Source organism: Equus caballus, chromosome 13 (genome assembly GCF_041296265.1).
Source record: "Equus caballus isolate H_3958 breed thoroughbred chromosome 13, TB-T2T, whole genome shotgun sequence".
NCBI lineage: Eukaryota > Metazoa > Chordata > Mammalia > Perissodactyla > Equidae > Equus > Equus caballus.
Genome location: NC_091696.1, coordinates 53,695,699 through 53,717,627, shown reverse-complemented (window position 1 = coordinate 53,717,627; position 21,929 = coordinate 53,695,699). Strand labels below are relative to the sequence as shown.

The 21,929-nt window shown below is 46.3% G+C and overlaps 1 protein-coding gene across 3 annotated transcripts in view; it reads left to right on the top strand.

Annotated features, from left to right (window-relative positions):
- FAM234A (family with sequence similarity 234 member A) overlaps positions 1 to 21,929 on the top strand; it is a 34,108-nt gene continuing 12,179 nt past the window's right edge. Inside the window, exon 1 of one of the 3 annotated variants that reach the window (XM_001496735.4) lies at positions 1 to 428. The gene's annotated coding sequence lies outside the window, so the exon portion shown is untranslated. Of the gene's footprint in view, positions 429 to 13,040; positions 13,721 to 21,929 lie in introns of those variants that run through there. The other 2 variants (XM_014730298.3, XM_070232536.1) reach the window with 2 other exon arrangements.

Sequence of the window (21,929 nt, the reverse complement as noted above, 5' to 3'; positions counted from 1 at the left end):
AAACCATTCAACAGAAAACTGGACCAACGACGAGAAAAGGCATTCAGAGAAGAGGAAACGCCTTGGCCAATAAACGTATGGAAGATGCTCAGACGCGTTAATAATCGTGGAACGCGAATAAAGCCACAGGAGACTCGACTTCAAAACCATAGGACTGTCAAGGCCAGCGCTGGGCAGGGGCGACCGCACCCTCCCGCGGTCCCGGGGACCCCAGAGCGGACAGGTGCGGGCCAGGTCCGCCAGCCGGCGCGCAGGACCCAGAACAGCGGCCCAAGCAAAGGGGTGCGCGTTGCTTAGCAACCAAGGCCGGCCGCGGGGCGGGGCTCGCTCCCGCGCACTTCCGCCCCCGCCCTGGGCGACCGGAAGTGACGCTCGGGGGCGGTGCCGAGGAGCTCGGCGGCAGCGCCGGCTAGAGGGCGCGGCGGCAGGTGAGTGAGCGCGGCGCTGTCTTCCTCGCGCGTGCCCGCCGCGGGCCCCCTCTTCCCTTCCGATCGCGTCTCCCCACCTCAGCGGCCCGCCCCCCGGACGCCCCGGCCCCGAGGACTCCGCCCACGCCCCTCCTCCCTCCCCCGAACTGAGTCCACGCGTGTCCGTGCTGCCGTGGGGGCTAGGGGCCGCGCAGGGAGCCGGGGCCGCTCAGCCCCGGGGGTCGGCGGGTCCGAGCCCGCGGCCTGGGCTTCCCCCGGAGACTGGATGGACCCCCCAGTAGGAGACTTCCCACCCCGGGGGCAGCACAGCCCTCGCGTCAGGACGTTGTCATGTCAGCCTGGCAGTAAGCCCCGCTCGGCGACCAGGGCTCGTCTGTAGGGGGGATCCTCCTCCTGAAGGGAGAGGACACCGGGCTGTGGGAGCGCGCCCACCCCCCGCAAGCTGATCGGCCGAGCGCTGACCGGGGGCGTTTGCCTTGAGCAGACTGATGAGTTACTTATCAGGGCGGCGCCTGAGGTTAGTTCCTCGGGGGTTCTCCGAGAAACCCCGTGATTTAAAGCGGAGGTGCTGGTGTGATGTGCCCGTCTCCAGGGACCGGCTGCTGGTGTCTGTCTAATGCCACCACCAGACCGCACCGCTTCTTTGATCGCAGTTTCACAGTGAGGGTGCAGTTGGAGAGCGTCTGCTGCGTGCCAGGCATGGTCCTGGTGCCGAGGACGTAGCGCTCAACAAAACAGAATTCCTGTCCTCAAGGAGCTTCAGTTCTACAGGAGGATGCAGATAATAAGATACATAAAATATGGAGTATGCTAAAGAGAAAATACACCGTAGGAAATATGAAATCATGGAAATGACCCTGGTAGCAAGGGGACATTTTTGGGGACATTTTACCTGTTCTCTGGGTCTTTGTTGCCCTGATTGGAGTGCTTTTGGCTTCAAGTGTCAGGAATCCATTAAAACTGGTTCAGCCTGTGGAGGGATTCCACTGGCCTTCGTATGGGAAAGTCCAGGAGACCAGGAGTAGAGGGAGCCAGGGGCTTAATGAGATCCTCAGGATTTGGTAATGGTGTGTAGGGGATTCTGATTAGCCTCCATCCTCGCATACCTTCTGTTTGCCCTGTTTCCCTCTGTGTTGGCTTTTTTCTCAGGTTCCCACCATCCTACCTACTTAAGTTAGTTATCTGCTGCTGCATAACAAAACACAAAGTTTAATGGATTAAAACGTCAAACATTTATTATCTCAGTTTCTGTGGGTCAGGAATTCAGGAGTGGCTTAGTGAGGTGATTAAGGTTCAGGGACTCACATGGCGCTGTAGTCATCTAAAGTCTTGACTGGGACTGGAGGATCTGATTCCAAGACAGCTATTCACATGGCTAATGACTGGAGGCCTCAGTTCCTCTCTGGCTCTTGGTAGGAGTCCTTATTTCCTTGCCTGGTAGGCCTTTCCATAGCCCCGTGTCCTTACAGGGACGTTGTCTTCCCTCAGAGTGAGTGATCTGAGCGAGAGAGATGGAAGCCCCAGTGCCTTTTATGACCTGGTTCTGGAATTCTGTTACTTCTGCCATGTTCTATTGGTCAGTGTTACTAAGTATAAGACTTAGTAACTCTTTGATATCAAAGAGTTTGTGAACATATTTTAAAACCACCATTCCACTTACCACTCCTGTGGGAAAAGAGGGCCTGTTCCCTGTAATTCCAGCTGAAGTTCTGGGCCTGATACTCAGTTGGGCCGTAATCAGTGTGAATCTGGTCAGTTAGCTAGGTCTGGGTGAAGAACCCTCCTCAAGGTGGGGAGAGCTCAGTTCCACTAGAAACACAGTAAGCGTGTGGGAAAGCGAGTTTCCCAAGGAAAATCAAGGAGCTGTTACAGGAGGGAAGGAATGGATGTCAGGTAGTCAAAGTGACCCCTACGTCTGATTTATGCCATCTATTTCAGATCAGATCTTAAAAGTCAACTCCTCCTGCAAGCTGTAGATTTCAGAGCAAATGGTTAATAAATGCATCAATAAATTATTCTTCCAAGAAAAGTTTATAAGCAGAGCATAGCAAGAACTGGACGTTTATTTAGACACGAACGTGTGTTTATTTTATGCCAGGCAGTATACTTTGTCCCGGGGAAACAAAGGCAATAAAAACAAGTGTATGCCCCCAAGTTGCTCGTAGTCTGGCAGAGAGGTCTGACCAGTGGCTCAGTGAGCATGGAGCAGTGTTGGGGGGAGGCCACGTTTGAATCGGCTTTGAGGGTACAGTAGGAGTTACCAGATGAAGACAGGCAGAGGAACAGCATGTGCAAAAGATCAGCAGTATGACTGGGGGAACAGATGTTGGGCGTAGGGTTTGGGGAAAGAGAACACCAGAGGTAGGTGAGAGCTGGGTGGTGAAAAGGCCTGGAACCCGGCTCAGGTGTGGGAGCTTTGTTCTAAGGTTGTGAGGGTCGTTCAAGAGTTTTAAGTAGGGAAATGACATGATCTGGAGATATTTTAGGAAGATGTCTCTTTCAGTCTCAAGGAAAGAAGATTTGAGAGGGCTACGGAAATACTGGTGAGCAGCTACTAAAATATGAGTTAGGGCTGTGGCCGTCGAAAGGAGGAACTGAATTGAAGAGATAGATAAGTTAAAATCTGCTTGGGCCGGCCCCGTGGCCGAGTGGTTAAGTTCGAGCACTCCGCTTCGTTGGCCCAGGCTTTCACTGGTTCCGATCCTGGGCGCAGACATGGCACCGCTCATCAGGCCATGCTGAGGTGGCGTCCCACATGCACAACTGGAAGGACTCACAACTAAAAATATGCAACTACGTACAAAGGGGGCTTTGGGGATAAAAAGGAAAAAAAATAATAAAATCTTTAAAAAAGAATGTGCCAGATTGCAAAATAGATTTCCTTAAAAAAAAAAAAAAAGAATCTGCTGGATTCGTTGGATGTTTCAAAATGTCCTGTATATCTCACTCAAAATTGGTCTTTATAAAGCCCACAAACTTAGTGAATTTTCTTCCCATTCTCACTTTGCAAAATCCTTCATGGAGCTTAGGTTGTCTGGATGTGGTTTAAAAAAGAAGAAAAAGAAGAAGAAGAATGCTGATTCCTAACTGAATAACCAGGAAGCAGATGCTGAGACATCAAGTGACATACCTCTAAAGTGGAGCAAATTTTTTAAAAATCGGAAGTGGGGCATGGGGAGAAGGGCACTGGCTTGCAGCTGAATGATCAGCTGTGTCGGTGTTGTTGAACCTGGCTAGTGGGGCTGCTGCTCTCTGCTTTTGTGAATATTTAAACATTTACATGACAAAAGGTTTAAAAAATAAATAATGATAAAAATAAGTAAATTGAAGTTAAGACCCACTTGTCTTGTAGGGTTGATCGAAAGTGATCAAGTAAGAGTTATACTTCATCTTTTTAAGAGTTTCTCCTTTCCTTCTCCCCCTCCCTGCCCCCTTCATGTCAGGACAAGAAGTAACACTGATTTGTGTGGGAGTCAAGGGAAATAAAATCTGCCTTAGAATTCAGGAAAAAGCCTTACTCCGTGTTTTTCTCTGGACAAAGCTACACAGCTTATTCTGTGTAGCAGTGCCTTGTCTGAAATGCAGACAGAGGCTCGTCCTTCGCTTCTTTCCGGAGGCCCTGTGAGCTGTCCTCGGTTACTGTAGAGTCCGAGGTCGTGTCAAGGAAGGAACTGCGTGTTGAGCTTTGTGAGCCTGACTCATGTGCTGTGATACGTCTGCCTTTGTCTGCGGACCATGACCTTAAAATTCTTCTTGTCTGAAAGATGAATAAGGGCCTATTCTTCGTCTTGAGATTATTTGCTTGGTGAAGAGAGGAAATAGTTGTTCAGCTGTAAACAACTGAACACTAGTTGTCATTGTCTGACTTGTGCTTTGCTCAGCCTAAAATCCAGTGCCCAGCTGGATATCGTGGGTGTCTCTCAAATACCTCATGCTGAACTGCTCTCAGAAGCCTTGGGCCACTCTTGGCCATGACACAGCCTCCCAATGTAAGACATTCTTAAGCTGTTTGTATGTATAACAGCCAGCTTTAGGGACAAGCACCTGAGCACACTTGCTGTAAGATCTATTCGTGACTATAGATCATGAACTCTGTGCAAAAAGACAGGCCCTGGAGTGAAGAGAGTGATCGTGTGTTATGTTATTCATCTCCTGACATTTACTGAGCGTCTGCCATGTGTTTGGCACAGGGGACGTGGCAGAGTCCTCTTCCCTTAAATAGCTCTCAGTCGGCCGTAGGAGGAATATTGAGTGCTTGGGAAGAAGAAGGCCAAGATCTCTGGGGTGGAAGTGGCTGGCCCGGTCAGTAGTGCTCTCACAAAACTTCCCAGGGCTGATGCTGGTCCACCTGAGGCTTGGAGGACTGAGAGGGCTTCCAGGACCAGCATTCAGGAAGTGCTGGAAGTCAGCATCCCTTACTGCTCACGTCAGCACAATTCAGTGGGCAAAGGTGGTTCACAGGTGAGCTGCACAGACGCCCCTGAGTGTGTCACAAGGCGCAGCGTTTCTGCTCTGTATGACACCCATCTTCTGGACAGCGATCCAGCGAGTGTGAACTCGGGGCCAGAGTTCCCCATGGAGAGAAAGAAGTCAGCTCTCACCCAGACCTCCAGTGACTTGGCCTGACCAACATGTAGTGCTAGAATTTTGAGGGGATCTTCTCGTTTTTCACTCCATTGACAAAATCCTTTCAGTTTCTGCCACTAACTGGTAAAGCCAGATAATAAAGTTGACCTATAATCAGAGCTTTTCCCTAAGTGTTCCCTACATATTTTCTCCATTTAAGAAACTCATCTGCTGTTTCCTCCAAGCCTCTCCTCTGCTTATTTCCCCCGCCCCCTCTGTTTTTTAATTTGCAGGTGCTTTTTTCCTCTTGCTTTATTAATTTATTTATTTAAATTTGCAAGTACCCTTGACTAAAGTAATATCTCCTTTGTAAAACTGTCACCCTGGTGAGGTCAAGTAATGCAAGAAGTAGATGTTCTTTGAGTGTGGAAAGCATTTAGCTGGCTGTGCTGAAATAAACAGAAGAGGACCTTCTCCCGCTTTATTCCCTCACAGAGAGCAAACTGTAGTGCCAAGTTCTTCTCAAAATTCTCATATCACACCAAAGCTGTGAGTTTAAGACATGCAGTTAGAACTAAACACAAATTTTACTTAGTTTAAACCAATTTTTAAAATATGCAAACTACCTTTTATTGAAGTGATTAATTTTGAAAATCTGATCTCTTTGGCTCATTGTCTGAAAATTCCCTTAAAAGAATGCTGTAAAATTCAAATTTTAAAAATTAGGGGGACTTTCTTATTAAAGTACCTTGAAATGATCTTTTCTCCAAAAAAATAAAAAAGTTATCAAATTTTAGTTTAAAAAATTAGACCCCCGACTTTCGTGTTATCTTTGGAATTGTCATTTATTTGTTCTGGCAGTTTTTCCTTCTGCCCTTGCTAGAATTTTTATGCTTTCTTTATCCATTAAAAACAATTAGAGTAGGACTTTAAAAAAATGTTTTCTTTTTAATTTTCTGTTCTCTCTGACTCAGTAGACTGTTCTTAGAGACAGAACCCTTGGAGGAAAAGGAGACACCTCTTTCCTTTCTGCATATACTGTAGTATTCCTACCCCCTTGAAATGTTAACGAGCTGCCTGAACTGTTCGATTTTTTATTGTTCTGCCCCATAATCAGAGTTTCCGTTCTGGACGCGATAGCCCTTGTACTCCGAGGACAGGTGTGGCAGCTCCAGTGGCCTTGCACAGACACACCCACCGTAGCTGGGTATCTGTGGTTCCTCATATTTCCTTAGTACCAGGGGAATAATGTTTGAAAAACCATACACAGGGATTATGTGTTCATCTCACTTCAGCTTATCCTTAGAGTCTCTGTTACCTCAATACGTATCATATCGATACATTTTCTTTCTCATCTGTCACATTTTGCTTCATCGTTTTTAGTTTTGTTTTACATGACATTGAGTCAAAAAGTGAACTTTATAGTTAATCATTTCAGAAGCTCCGAATTGATAGGAGAAAATTCCAGCCAATGACTGTCTGAAAATCCTGTGACTCTATTTCTCATTTCTGTCCTCAAGACCACCAGCTTGTTAGAAGTGACACATAAGAACATTGGATGCAAATGAGGTAAAGACAAAACTCTTAACCTCATGCTCTTTTTCCTTTATTATCTTTCCTTCATCTGTTATGTCTTAACAGCTTTTATCTTAATGAAAAGTTCTTAATTCCTTTTTAGTATCTGGAAAGTGTTCATTTAATTTCATATATATGTATACAAATAGGGATTTTGTTTTCCTTTGACGATTTATTGATGTGAACAGCTCCCTAGGGCTCTTGTTCTCTGGACTGCTCACACTGAATTTTCTAGGATAGAGATAGACATTTTTGTCCCCAGGTTAGACTTTTGAAGCCTCTGTCTTTTTTTTTTTTTTTTTTATTAATGTTATGATAGATTACAACCTTGTGAGATTTCAGTTGTACATTTATGTTAGTCATGTTGTGGGTACACCACTTCCCCCTCCGTACCCTCCCCCCACCCCCCCTTTTCCCTGGTAACCACCGATCAGATCTCCTTCTCAATATACTAATTTCCACCTATGAGTGGAGTCATACAGAGTTCGTCTTTCTCTGACTGACTTATTTCGCTTAACATAATGCCCTCGAGGTCCATCCACGTTGTTGTGAATGGGCCAATTTTGTCTTTTTTTATGGCTGAGTATGAAGCCTCTGTCTTTTAAGTAGGCATGGTTATTTAAAGCCCATAGGCCTACTGGCTATGGATCTTTCCTATGCTAGCAAATAAGGAATTAATAAAGACACTTGATGTCAGGGATATGGTTCTTTCCAGGTTTATCGTTTGCAGATGCTTCACTGTGGTATTAGAAGCAAAATACTTTTTAAGTTTCTCTTACTCCCTCTTTATGTGGAATTTAACAACAGTAGCTACAATTTGAAACAAGGAGGGGCTAGCCTGGTGGCATAGTGATTAAGTTTGTGTGCTCTACTTCAGCAGCCCAGGGTTCGCGGGTTCAGATCCCAGGCACGGACCTACACACTGCTCATCAAACCATGCTGTGGCAATGTCCCACATACAAAATAGACGAAGATTGGCACAGATGTTAGCTCAGGGACAATCTTCCTCACAAAAAAAAAAAAAAAGAAGAAACTAAAAAGAAAAAACCTGGGAGTTCATAGACATAAAAATTCAGTTTAGGGAGAAAACTCGGGTATTTTATTTTTGAGTCTCTTTGGATCAGGTTGGCACTTTGAGCCACTCCTGTTAATTAGGTTGCAAGCTATGTGCTTCACAATACCCCAGACTCTTAACTTGGAGGGAAGAGGTTTGTCCTTAAGTGGACCACTCAATTCCAGCATTGTCCTCGGTACTCTCCAGAGTGGACATAGAGACCCTGCCCAGCATGCCTGCCAGGACTTCTGAGACTTTTCCTCTGCTGACCCTACTCCTCAAGGCAAGCCAGAGTGAATACGTGCCCTGGGGAGTCTGGAACCTTCTCTGCTCCCAGCAGAAAACAATTTTATATGCTCCTCCCGAATCCTCCAGAAGATCATGTGTTCACCCTGCAGTTTCTCTGCCTGGTAGCCAGCGGGCTGAAAGCACTTTGCTGTTTGAGAAGCAGTTGGGGATGTAAGAGGAAGAGGCTGAGAAACAAAGCCAGGTGGGGAGGCCAGTCGGGGTCAACTTCATCTAAAAAGACTTTCTTCACGCCTTGTTAACTTTGAAAGTTTTCTCGTACCACAGGAGAAAGAGCCCTGAGAAATCCAAGTGCTGTGAAGTTAAAAATACTCTCTTTGGGAGCCCACTCATGTCAGAAACTTTAGGTTAACAGTAGGATTGAGAAAATTTTGGGTTATTAGCTCGCTTTTTTGTTTTAGTTTTTAAATAGCCAAATGGCCTGACTCTAGATGGTTATGAGTATAGATGCTGAAGTGCAGCAGGCACAGTGCTGGCCTGGTTTGCCTGACCTGGACTCCACGAGGATGTTCTCTGGCTCCCAGGTCTCCTGAAGCTTTGGTTAGTGCTCTGGGTCTTTTTGAAACGCAGCAGGCAAGAACATGCATACCTTCTTGCCATGGATCCTCACTCACTACGTCCTTATGTGCAAACGGGGTGAGATGTGAACTGACTGGCCTTGGCTGTGTCACTGTTGGCCTCTGATAATGGACCCATTTTCTGTGACTGAGTAACCAGGGTTCTGGGAAGAGTCCTACCTGGGGATCCTGTTGTCAGCTTAAAAAGCAAATTCGCCACTTATTTTATACCCTCAAAACAAGTTTATTTGGGAATAGCCAAAAGAATTGCAAATGGGGATGTGCATGGATGGCAAACCACAGGCAAATCGGCAGAACAAAGGAAGGGAGCTGCTTTTGTAGAGGAGAAGAGGGAGTAAGGCCGGGCTGTTCTAAAGGGAAATCCCTTGGGGGAGAGTAACAGTTCAGGGTAGCAATGGCTTCTCATTGGCTGAGCTGCAGTGTCTCTCATTGTTTGGGCTGTAGCTTCTCTCATTGGCTGGGCTGTTGCCAAGCAGGGAGAGGAGTCTTCACTCAGTAGTAAAGTAGTTGTACTTCCTGTTGGAGATGCAAGGACCCACCCCCTCTTCTTGTTTGCAGTAATTGACATGTGTGATGGGGTGAGAGCTCCCCCATAAGCCTTCCTGACTCCAGTTTAGTTAAGGTTTCTTTATTAATTGCCACACTGTGAAGCAATATCTGATCAACTTCTTAATTTTCCAGACAGTTTGACCCGTGTTGAGTGTGCACACCCTTTCTGAACAACATTCACGCTGCATAGAGTGTGTTAGGCAGTGAAAGCTCCCATCCCTTTGGGCATTTACATTGGCCAAGTGACCCTTGCTGAATTCTGGCATTTGCTGTGTGCTCGGAGTGTTTTGGGGTATCATTATGCATGAGTTATGCTGGGAGGAACTGCAAGTATCTTTCTTTCCCACAGTGGGAAGGGAGAGATTGCTATGGTGGTTTTCAGAAAGCCGGTAATTGTTTTGAAATAGAGGATTGCAGTGCGTCAGGGCTTGGCCATTCTTTCAGATGTCTTCAAGTTACCACAGAGCTCCACCGTTGTGGACATCCCGCCAAACACAAACAAAGCAAGACACGGAAAGTTCCTGCCTCTGGAACAAAAGAGCTTCAGAAAAGGGTAGCTTTGAGGCTTTACCCAGGGCTGCCTGTGGGGAAGCTGGTTCTTCTTCACGTGGAATGAAGCTCTGACCCCGCCCCTCCTTGTAAAGATTTTCTTTTCTTTTTTGATTTTATTTTTAACTGTTTATTTTGAACTAACTATAGACTCAAGGATGTTATAAAAATTGTCCAGAGCTGTCCGACTGTACTTTGGGCAGCATCCTCGAATAGCACACCTTACGTAACTGTGGCATGTTATCAGAAGCAGGAAATGGACGTTGGCACAGGCAGTTAACTGGACTACAGACCTTCCTCCCGTCGATTTCACCAGTTTTTACATGCACCCATCTAATTGTATGAAGTTTCTTCACAAGTAGATATTTCTGCAACCAGCAGCACGATAAGGATACAGAACTGACCCGTCGTGACAAAGCCCTCCCCGTGCGGCTGCTTTGTACTCCCGCTCCCTCATCGTAACTGCTGCCTAGTTCCTGCACGTTGGAACCACTGCACGCTTCACGGTGGAGCCTGTGTGGTTTGCCATTGGAAACCCAGTGAGGGAGGATTCTAGAGGGAATGAACTGCGGGAGATAATTTATTGTCGTTCCCTGAGGGAGTCAAATAGTGAGGCTGTCATCTCTCTATCTGTTTAACTCAGTTTGTTCTTAGGTAAATAAAGTTGTATTATTTGAGTTGGGTATGTGTCCCGACTCAGTTTTCTCTCATAAAGAATAGAAACCTTCAGAGAAGGATCACAGTATCTTTCACCTATTTGTTAAAAAGTATCTTTAATTTTACTGGCACAAAAGTCTTAGCACTCTATTAATGATTTAAAGGAAAAAAAATAAGGAAAGAAATTTTTCAGAGTCATTTAAATGTCAGTGATTTATACAGAAACAGTAAGTGACAGTCCTTGCTTTTAAAGAGATGACGGCAAGCCAGAGCTGTAAGACCAGTTTTGGGGTTTGACCTCTAGTCATAGAACATCAGGGTTAGAATGTCCTGAGACATTCCTGCCAGGTGGTCCTGTCACCCTGCGCTTGAATCCTCCATTGAAGGCGGATTGTTGCCTCCCCGGGAGGTTCAGTAAGCCTTGGTGCTGTGCTGACTAGGTTCGTTCTTGTTTTAGCTGAAATAGCTTCTTGTGGCTTCTATCCGTTGACCTAGTCCTACTGCCACCCCTTCCGTATGAAGCCTTTCAAATATTTGAAGACATTACAAGGCAGAATTTAATATCTCACTTTTCAGGATTGTTTATTATTGACCCCAATATAAAAATAACCCTCTGAGGTTAGACTTTGCCCGAGGTGAGACCTGTGGCCTTTGGCATTGCTCACAGTGTAATGTAGTGAGGCCTGGGCAACTACGTGGCTCAACCAGCAGGACTAGGAAAGCCCAGATGTAACATTTTCTTCTTACTTCTCTATGTTTAGAAGATGTTTTTCTTTTGGGATAGTTCTGTTTGTTTCTTCCATAGGACTTTGTGCTGTGTGCTTGTTGCTGTCTCCAAACTTCTCTGGGGCCCTGGTGAAGAAAGTGCGTGGGTGGGAGGGGCATTGGTATGTACTTGGAGGGCCTAGCCTGAGGATATTGGCTCATTCACAGAATCAACAATTGGAGGTGCCCCGCCTGTCCTGGGAGAATCCCACTGTGAGTCCTGTGGGCGGCAGGGGCAGTATCCAGGGTGCATGGTGGCAGCAGTGGTGTCCCAACCAGACTGCTTCCATGCCAGGGTATTGCTGTAGGCTTGACCACCTAGCGTCGCTTGACGGCCACCCATTTTCTGAGCGTGGCTCTCTAGTCTTCCCATCAATTCTGGGTACTATCCAGTCTCTTTCCAGCAAATCCCCTTTCTACCTAAATTAGCTAAGGTCTTTTTGGCAAGTAAGAACCTTGACTGATTTATTAGAGGGGCTGGGTCTCGGATGGGACCAAGGTGTCTCAGATGGTAGGTGGTCCTCCAGTCCCAGCCACTCCTCTCGGCTGCACCCTCACCATCAGTGAATTAGATTAGGTAGGGACTCAGTGTTCCTAAATTAAACAGGTACTCCCCTCCCTCCAGAACAGCCAGACATGGCTAGAAAACCAGAAAAACCTTCATAAATAAGATGGCGTTTACCATGTGCCTTGAGGGATGGGTAGGATTTGAAAGGGAAGGATGTTTTAAGCAGACTTAGACAATGGGAAACTGTTAGAGTTAGGCTTTTCAGGGACACTGAAGGACCTATACAGCCCATGGTGTCTGAGCAACAGTTGTAAGTGTGGCAGGGGAAAACCACCTGAATACAGTTTGTTCATTAATACTCTTTAGACACTTGAAAGGCTTACATGTAGAAAAAGAGATTAGATATATCAATCTTAAACAGCTAGGGCCAGCCCCGTGGCTGAGTGGTTAAGTTCAGCCCCGCTCAGTAGCCCAGGTTCAGTTCCCGGGTGTGGACCTACACTGCTCTGTTAGCGGCCATGCTGCACTGATGGGCCACATGCTGAAAAATAGAAGAAGACCGGCATAGATATTTGCTCAGGGTGAATCTTCCTTAGCAAAAAATAAATGAATAAAAAATAATAAAACAGCCAGTTGTTTTATCAGCAAAATAAGTTTTTTCAGGAATAGCCAAAGAATTACAATTTGGGTTGTGCATGCTATGGTGGACCACAGACAAGTCCAACAAACAATGGAGAGGAACATTATTTTATAGAGAAAAAGGAGGAAATTGGGAGGGGTTGTTTTGAAGGAAAGTCCATTGGAGAAAAGCAGGAGTTCAGGGTGGTGGTCTCTCAGTGGCCGAGTTGCTGGGGTCATTGTCAACTTCCGTTTGGGATGCGTGTGCAATTCTTGCTGTCGTAGATTCTTTCCCGTTGACCCTTCTTTCTGTTGGATCCTGTAATCGACCATCTTCCTGTAATTGAGGGAGAGTGGTACTGCCTGGGAGCTCCCCCTTCTGGTGTCCTGACTCCACTTGAAATGAGGTTTCCCTTTATTAATTTTCATAGATATTATTCCGAAGCACAGAATCTGGATCAGGAGGCAGTTATAGGAGAGCATGTTTTAGTTCAGAATTTGGCAGACTTTCTGACAGCTGGGACTGTGCAGCAATATAAGGTGTTTCAACTTTCTCTTCCTGCGAGTGTTCAAGCTGAGGCGTCACCATCTGCAGGGTTGCAGAAAGCAGTGTTTCCAGACTTCATTCATTTATCACTCAGGAATTTTGCCATATCTGCAGAACAACTATATACTTATTTCTGTTTAATACTTTTCTTTAATCAACTCACTTTTTCTATTTAAATATACTTTAAAATGAAACCTTGGAGGGGCTGAGGGCTTAGAGCTAGAGGACAGAGCACAGAGGAACTGGCAGAACCCAGGGTCCCAGGCCCCCGGCACTTGCTTCCCTCCTCCAGGCCCCCACGGCCTGGGCTGCAGCTCCCGCACCCCTGTACCTCTTGCAGGTGCTGCTGCTGCTCCAGGAAACTGAAACCCTGGCTGGAGAGATCCGTCATTTGACAAAAGAGGTAAACGTACAGGTTCAGGAAGCTGAGCAAACCTCACACAGAATGAACCCAAAGAAAGCCATGGAAAGACAGATTATAATTAAACTTCTAAAAACTAGAAGCAAAGAAGAAAATTTGAAAGCAGCAAGAGAGAATTGACATCTTCCTTATGGGGAAAAACAATTCAAACCACAGCAGATTTCTTGTTGGAAACCATGAAGGCGAGAAGGAAGTGGCATAACGTTTTTCAAGAGCTGGAAGAAAAGAGCCTATCAAACCCTGAATTCTGTACCTGGGAAATTACTCTTCAGGAATGATGGAGAAATAAAGACATTACCAAATGAAGGAAAATTAATTTGTCTCCTGCAGACCTACTCTAAAAGAATGACTAAAGAAAGTTCTTGAAACAGAAAGGAAATGATAAAAGAGGGAATCTTGGAACATTAGGAAGAAAGAACAAGAGAAAAAGCCAAAATATGAGTAAATATAGTAGACTTTCCTTCTCTTGAGTTTTCTGCGTCATGTTTGATGGTTGAAGCAAGAAGTATATTGAACATTGATGTAGCTCTCAACATATGTCAAGAACATAGTTAATACAGTTATGTTACACAGAGGCAGCTAAAAGGGCTTAAAGGGAGGTAAGTTTTCTACACTCTACTCGGACTAACTAGTGAGATGCTGACACCAGTAGATTGTGATAAGTTGTGTGTCTCTTATAATACCCCGAGCAACCACTAAAAAGTCTATGCACTCAGAAACACTCTAAATAAATCAAAGCGCAATTCTAAATAACGTTCAGTAATCCACAGGAAGTCAGGAAAAAGAAAACCAAGAAGCAAAAAACAGGGAACAAAGAGAACAAAAAGGTAGATTAAAGGCCTCACATATTGATAATTTCCTTAGAAGTCTGAAAATAAAAGCCAGATTGGCAGAGTGGATTTAAAAAAGAAACAGGGTCCATATGCTGTCTAAAAGAAAGCTGCTTCAAATAGAATGGTACAGGTGACTCAAAGTAAGAGGACGGGAAAAGATACACCATACAAACATTAATCAAAGGAAGATAAGAATAACCATGTTAGCATCAAGTGGAGTAGACTTCAGAGCAGGAAATCACTCGGGACGGGGTGGGCACTGTGCAGTGATAAAGAGTCAGTGCACACGGAAGTTTCAGCCTAAACGTGTGCAGCCAGCCACAGGGCTGCAGTGTCTTTGAAAACCAAACATCTAACTCCATACAGTTCAGCAGCCTCACTGCTGGGCATTTATCCCAGGGATGTGGAAACCTGTATCCATACAAAACCCCATGTGTGAAGGTTCATAGCAACATCATTTGTTGTTGTTGTTGTTTTTTTTTGAGGAAGATTAGCCCTGAGCTAACATCTGCTGCCAATCCTCCTCTTTTTGCTGAGGAAGACTGGCCCTGAGCTAACATCCGTGCCCATCTTCCTCTACTTTATATGCGGGATGCCTGCCACAGCATGGCTTGACAAGCGGTGCCATATCCACACGCGAGATTAGATCCGGCGAACCCCGGGCCGCCGAAGAAGAACGTGCACACTTAACCGCTGCACCACCAGGCCGGCCCCTGCAACATCATTTGTAATAGCCGAAAACTAGTAACAACCCAGACGGCCTTGGTTAAAGAAACTGGTACATCCATACGGTGGAGTACTACTCAGCAATAAAAAGGAATCAAGTGTTGATACAGCAACAACGTGGAGGGCCCTCAGGGCATTGTGCAGAGTGAAAAAAGCCAATTTCAAGGAGTGTTTATGTTTGCTGTGTGATTCCATTTACATGACATTCTCAAAATGACAAAATTTTAAAAATGGAGAACAGATTGGTGGTTGCCAGTGGTTAGGGACGGTGGGGAGGAGGAGATGGGTGTGACTCTAAAGAGAGAGCACGGGGACATCTTTGTGGTCTTGGGTGGGCCTGTTTCTCGACACACATGAATCCTCGCTTGTGATAAGATGGCCTAGAGCTGTGTGCGCACAGTGTGCTAGTGTCGCTCTCCCGTGGTGGTGTCGTGCTGTAGCTGCTCAGGTGGCTGGGGGGAGAGCGAGACTGGACCTCTCAGGACCATCTTTGCAACTTCCTGTAAATCACTTGTTTCAAAATAAGCAGTTAAGAAGGAAACTTTATCAGTTGTCAGAAGTCTGAGACCATTATCACTTACCATAAATGGAAAGACATCTGTGAAAAATATATCTATTTAACTATTGAAATTAAAATGTTCGTTTGTGTACCACCTAAACTGTCTTGCACACCGCCAGTGGTGTAGGAGCCTTTCTTTGTGAGGCCCCCTACGGAGGATATTCCTAAGGTGGTGGGAGGTCACAAGACTTCACTGGAGGACTCCCAGGAGCCTGCAATGCAAGGAGTCTGTGTTCCTTAGTGAAGTTCAGGTTCTCAGGATCTCAAGTATAGACCCTTGACTGCGTGGGCAGCTTCAGACTTGAAACAGTTTTTTCAACAGGACAAGAGGCTGCCAGCGAGACAATGGCTGGAGAAGAGTAGGGGCAGCACAGGTTGCCGACGATGAAGATGAAGATGAAGACACTGAAGAAAAGGTGGCGATGAGAAGGGGGCGCCCCCTAAATGACACTCTGAGCCTGGGACTTTATAAACATTGTCTAAAACCTTCCCAACAGCCCTGCAAGACAGACAGTTCCCCACAGACAAATAAAGGAAATGGAGTTTAAAAAGTCCGCAGAGGGGCCGGCTCCGTGGCCAAGCAGTTAAGTTCGCGCGCTCCGCTGCGGTGGCCCAGGGTTCAGATCCTGGGCGTGGACATGGCGCCGCTTGTCAGGCCACGTTGAGGCGGTGTCCCACATCCCACAACTGGAAGGACCTGCAAGTAAGATACACAACTATGTACAAGGTGGGGTTTGGGGAGATAAAGCAGAAAAAAAAAAAAAAAAAAGTCCGCAGAAAGCTGCAGAGCTGGAGGTAGAGCTCGCTACCAAACCCAGCTTCAAAATCTGCTCTTTTTCACTATCCTGTACCACGTGGACATGGATTTAGGGTTCCTTTATTTTGGTGCTAATATCTTCCTTTTTTTCTTAATGACCAGCGTGGTTTTATTTTTGTCATTGACAACATTCACAACAGTGCAATTGTATTATTACTTTGCTTGATTACCTTAAATATTACTCAAGTGTGCACTAAAAATGTTCACATTTAGGAAAAGTAACACATAGGGGCTGGCCCCGTGGCTGAGTGGTTAAGTTCGCGCGCTCCGCTGCAGGTGGCCCAGTGTTTCGTTGGTTCGAATCCTGGGCGCGGACGTGGCACTGCTCATCAAACCACACTGAGGCAGCGTCCCACATGCCACAACTAGAAGGACCCACAACAAAGAATATACAACTATGTACCAGGGGGCTTTGGGGAGAAAAAGGAAAAAATAAAATAAAATCTTTAAAGAAAAGTAACACATTAAAGCAGCCCTCTGTAAGCATTACCCCTTCTCAGTGTATTTTCCTGCTACGTTTCATACATAAACAGCAGTTTACAAAGTTATAAATAAAACTATCACCTCTCATGGCCTGAACATATATATCGATTCTGGAGCTTGACAAAATGCCCTCTTGATGATTTTGTAACTAACAACATGCGCCATTTGCAGTGTTCACCGTCAGTCAGTGACTTAGCGCCACAAGTTCTTGTTGAGCCCGTTCTGCCAGTGGTAGACCTTGCAGTGCACTTGATAAGGTAGCACGTGTTTAAAGTCAAAATAGTCAAAGACTACGTTTTTAAAACAACGGTAGAGAAGGTTGTTATTTAAATATCACTAAGCTTTATTAAAATCACTTCAGCTTGTCTGAAGAACAAACATGAGAAATGCCACTAACATGTGGACGCTTGTTACTCTCGTTTAAGTGGAAGCTGACAAAGTCTAAAATGTGAGAAACTACGATCAGATTAAATCCACGTTGGTCTTGGGGAAAATATTCCATTGAGATTCTGTTACAGGAGCAGAATCAGTACTCCCCTAGATTTTCTAAAATTTATTTAGTTATTTTTTGGTGAGAAAGATTGTCCCTGAGCTAACATGTATGTCCATCTTCCTCCATTTTGTATGTGGGACGCCACCACAATGTGGCTTGATGAGCGTGTGTAGGTCCACTCCTGGGATCCAAATCCGTGAACCCTGGGCTGCCAAAGCAGAGCGTGCAGACTTAACCACTGCGCCACCCGGCCGGCCTCTCTGAAGTTTACTTTGAACCATTACTGTGACTAGTTAAAAGTTTCAGAGTAAAAATAATGACACACAAAAGTGACCTTAGAAAGGCATACTTAACAATTCCTAATTCAGAACACTTGATTATTTAGTTTTTATTTTAAAATGAAATCTTTATTCCTTCAGAAAATGTTAACGTATTTGTTGAAAGACACCTCCTATCTAGTGATTTATTAGGTAAGCACTCAAATTATTTTTATGTAATAGAAGTAAAAATGAATTTTGCATGTTGGTTGCGTTTCATTTTACACACCACATCATTTTTTTAGGCCTTCATTTATAGGATATAAAACTTGGAAAGAAAAACATTCTCAACTGATATTCTCATTAGAGTTCAATGATTCAAACTACAAATGAAATACTAGGCTAAGCTAGGGGCGGCCCTGTGGCCGAGTGGTTGAGTTCACACGCTCTGCTTTGGTGGCCCAGGGTTTCACCGGTTCGGATCCTGGGCGAGGACATGGCACCGCTCATCAAGCCACCACGCTGAGGCAGTGTCCCACATGCCACAACTAGAAGGACCCACAACTAAAAATATACAGCTATGTACCAGGGGGCTTTGGGGAGAAAAAGGAAAAATAAAATCTTTAAAAATACTAGGCTCAGCTAAGATGGAGACGGGGATCTCATTGATGATTTTAAACTAGTTTCTCACAAATTCTTTTTGATCTTAGATCAGGTTATGACCTCTACAAACGTCTTAATGGCTGGTTCAGGTTTAAAAACCAACACTTGCCAGTTGAAATGATGCTTCCCACAAAAATGTTGAGTACAGCGTGCCACCCTGGCCCAGGTCAGCCACAGGGTGTGGTGGGCTCCGCAGGGCTGCCTGGGGCCTGACGGTCCCCCCGCCGAGCTGGGCTGGTTCAGAAGAGGTGCCTCTGAGGGTGGGAGCTGCCTCTTGAAGCCTGTGTCTGTCTTCCCCTTGGCTGTGATGTGTCATGTTTCGTTCCCTGTGCACGTGGGGCACAGCCAGATTGCAGGCGCTGACAGGAAGTGGATTGCTCCCCTGCCCAACCGTGTTCTGATGGCCATTTGGGGAGACTTTTCCCTCTGCTTCTGGACCTCATTGCAGAGATGGGTGGCAGCATGGGGAGGGTTGTTTCCTTCAGCCAGGCTCTCCAGGTGAAAGCCGGTCGTTGTGGAAATGACAGTATTCCCTGTCTTCCTGCTGGAGGATACACCATTTGGTCTGATTTAGCGACGTAAACCACGTAGTAGAGATAAGAGAATAGTTTGAGCTTATTTTCCCTTTAATTTTCAGAGGTCAGATTTATGACTTGGCTATTCCAGTCACATTATAAAACATGCTTTATTCTTGGCAATGCACAGGATGATTCTGGAGGCCCGTAAGAAACTAGTAACGCGCTTCCCTTCTCAAACCTGAGGGCCACAAGAGGAAGGAGATTTATGCTTTCACCTGATTCAAATGTGTCATGTATATCTATTGCTGACTTAAAAAAATAAAAACCCGGGGCCAGCCCAATGGCGCAGTGATTAAGTGCGCGTGTTCTGCTTCGGCGGCCCGGGGTTCACCGGTTCGGATCCCGGGTGCAGACATGGCACCGTGTGGCACACCATGTGTGGCAGCCGTCCCGCATATAAAGTAAAGGAAGATGGGCACGGATGTTAGCTCAGGGCCAGCCTTCCTCAGCAAAAAGAGGAGGACTGGCAGCAGTTAGCTCAGGGCTAAGCTTCCCCCCAAAAAAATTAAATTAAAAAAATAAAAACCCAAGCGTCGTCAGTGATGATTGTTCTGCGCTGTCCCTTGTTTAGCTTTAGGGAGCCACGTCACTCAGGGATTCAAAAAATGATTAGGAAATGTGTGATTTGACTTACGAGGTTGGGGCCTGCGTTTGGCTTTACAGTACTTTGCTAGGCTGGCCGAGGATTCGAGAACACCCAGAAGGCAGCCTTAGGCAGCTCGGTGGAGGGGAGAGGCTCTTCCTCCCTCCGCTTTGCTTCCCTCTGGGCTGGCAGTGGGGAGACGGAGTCTCCAGCTCAGGGCCCGGAGGCAGGAGAAGTCATCTGCTGGCGCTACTGGGGCGACCAGGACAAGAGAAGGGCGGACTTCTTGGTCTGCACTTCTCTACGTGGCTGTTCCTTGGAGTCCCCTTGAGAGCCTTAACAGCTGCTCCTGCCCGGGACCCCCACCCGGAGATGCTGATTTAATCGGTCTGGGTTCTAATGTGGAACCGAGGCTGAGAATCATGGCTTAGCTACGTCCTTCTCCCAATGCATTCACAGGCTGCTTGAGATGCATTTCCCCAAGGACTTTACAGTCCCTACACCCTCCTGGGCTTATAAGGGCAGATGCCCTGTCCAGACCTGGTCACCACACGTGCCCGCGGCCGTCCAGCTCTCATGTTGAACATGTCTCCCAGGGCTGCTGCTGCAGCGTGGGTCTGGGAGAAGGGGGTCGTGGCCTGGGCGTGAACACTGTCATTTAGAGCGGATGCCCCTTGTTCCTGCATGGACAGTCTTAGGGTGCTTTCCTGCCGTCGCCTGTAGATGTTCCAGCTTCTGGCAGGTGAGGGCGGCTGCAGCCCAATGTTTTAAAGCTCTTATGTAAGAGAACTTTAAAGACAGAGCTTTTAAAATGAAGAATGTTAGCATTCTGCTATCTCACTTGGTTTTCTTTCCTTTATCAAAGATTCCTTTGTGTGTTTTAAGTATTTGAAACATCCCCTCACTGGGGACATAGTGGCTAGATCTGCTGGGTGAGCAGCTATGTCCCGTCCCTCAGGCCTGATCCAGGTTCTGTCTCTGGCTCCCTAGTTCCCTCTTCCAGACAGCCCGCCTGGCCGCCCCACGTCAGGGGCTGGGGTTCACGGAGGCCCTGCTGGTGAGTCACTGTTCGATCTTCCTGTGTCCAGCTCTTTACCTTCGACAGGCACACCTCCTCTGACTTCCAAGATGTTAAGAACTCATGTCTCAGCACTAAGGAGAACGCACACAGATTTGTTTTCTTTTTAAATAGTGGTAAAATACACATAACACAAAATTTACCATTAGTAACATTTAGTACATTCACGACGTTTTGCAACCATCACCACCATTGTCATCATCCCAGAAGGAAACCCTGCACCCATCATCAGGCACACCCCACCCCCTGCCCCAGCCCCTGGCAACCACTCGTCTGCTTTCTGCCACTGTGGATTTGCCCGTGCTGGGCGTTGCATATAAATGGAGTCATACAGTAGGTAACCTTTCATGTCTGGATTATTTCACTGAGCACAAATGTCTTCAGGATCCATCCACGTTGTAGCGTGTCAGTGCTTACTCCTTTTTATGGCTGCATAATACTCCATTGTGTGGATGGACCACATTGTGTTTATCCATCATCTGTTGATGGCTATTTGGGTTGTCACGACTAACGAAGCTATGAATATTTGTTTACAAGTTTTCGTGTGAGTCTCTGTTTTCAGTTCTCTTGGGTGTATACCTAGAAGTGGAATTGCTGGATCATATGGTATTTCTATGTTTAACTTTCTGAGGACCTGCCAGGCTGTTTTCCACAGCAGCTGCCCCATTTTACATTCCCACCAGCAATGTACATGGCTCCCAGTTTCTCCACGTCCTCACCTACACTTGTCATTCTTCTTTTTTATTAAAGCTACCCTAGTGGATGTATACGCAGGTTTTAAAATGAATTATTTTTATTGAATAATTGGAGAAAAACAGTTAAAGTCAGAAAGTGAAAAGTTTATACAGAAAACAGCAGTCTTGGGGCTGGCCCGGTGGCACGGTGGTTTAGTTCATGAGCTCGCTTCGGTGGCCTGGGGTTCTCAGGTTTGGATCCTGGGTGCGGACCTGGCGCCCACTCATCAAGCCATGCTGTGGAGGCATCCCACAGACAATAATAGAGCAGGACTGGCACGGATGTTAGCTCAGGGGCAACCTTCCTCACCAAAACACCCAGCAGCCTCTCGTCTCTTTCCATCTTCCTCCACCTGTCCCTCAAGAGAGCCACTTCCAGCTCTCAGCTGCTTCTTGGGGTTCTCACCTTCAGTTAACCTCTGGCGTAGCCTCATTTGTCCATTTGAATCTGAACCACTGAGTCCCTTTTTGGGTAGACGAGGATTATAACTCACTCAGACCCATAGGATCCCTTCCCTTCTCTCCTTAGTTAGGACACTGGTTTGGCTGTTGAAAAAGGACTAAGATAACAAGTATCTTGCCTCACACAAGATAGAAGTTTGTTTCGTTCTCACGTAACAGAGTGTAGAACTCAAGGATTGGTGGTGGTGGTTTCCAGCTCTCAGGGACCTGCGCTCCTTCTGTCCTGTGGCATCACCGTCTTCAAAAGTGTTTTCTGTCTTATTTGCCAAGGTGGCTGCTCCAGATTCCCTCCTCACACCCCCCAGGGAGCAGCCGGCAGGAGTGGCGGGAGGGGCACCAGGCAGGGGAGAAGCAGCAGAGGTAGGGGGAGAGCGTGTTCTTGTCCCGCAGGCGGGCTCTGAAGTCGTGGGCAGACTTGTACTCGTCCCCCCTCCTCCATGGGACTTCCGGTATGTTTCATCTTGTTATTAGTGATAATCATCTGGCATCTGAGTGCTGAGTATGTGTCAGACACTGTTATAACTGCTTTGTGTGCACTTGCT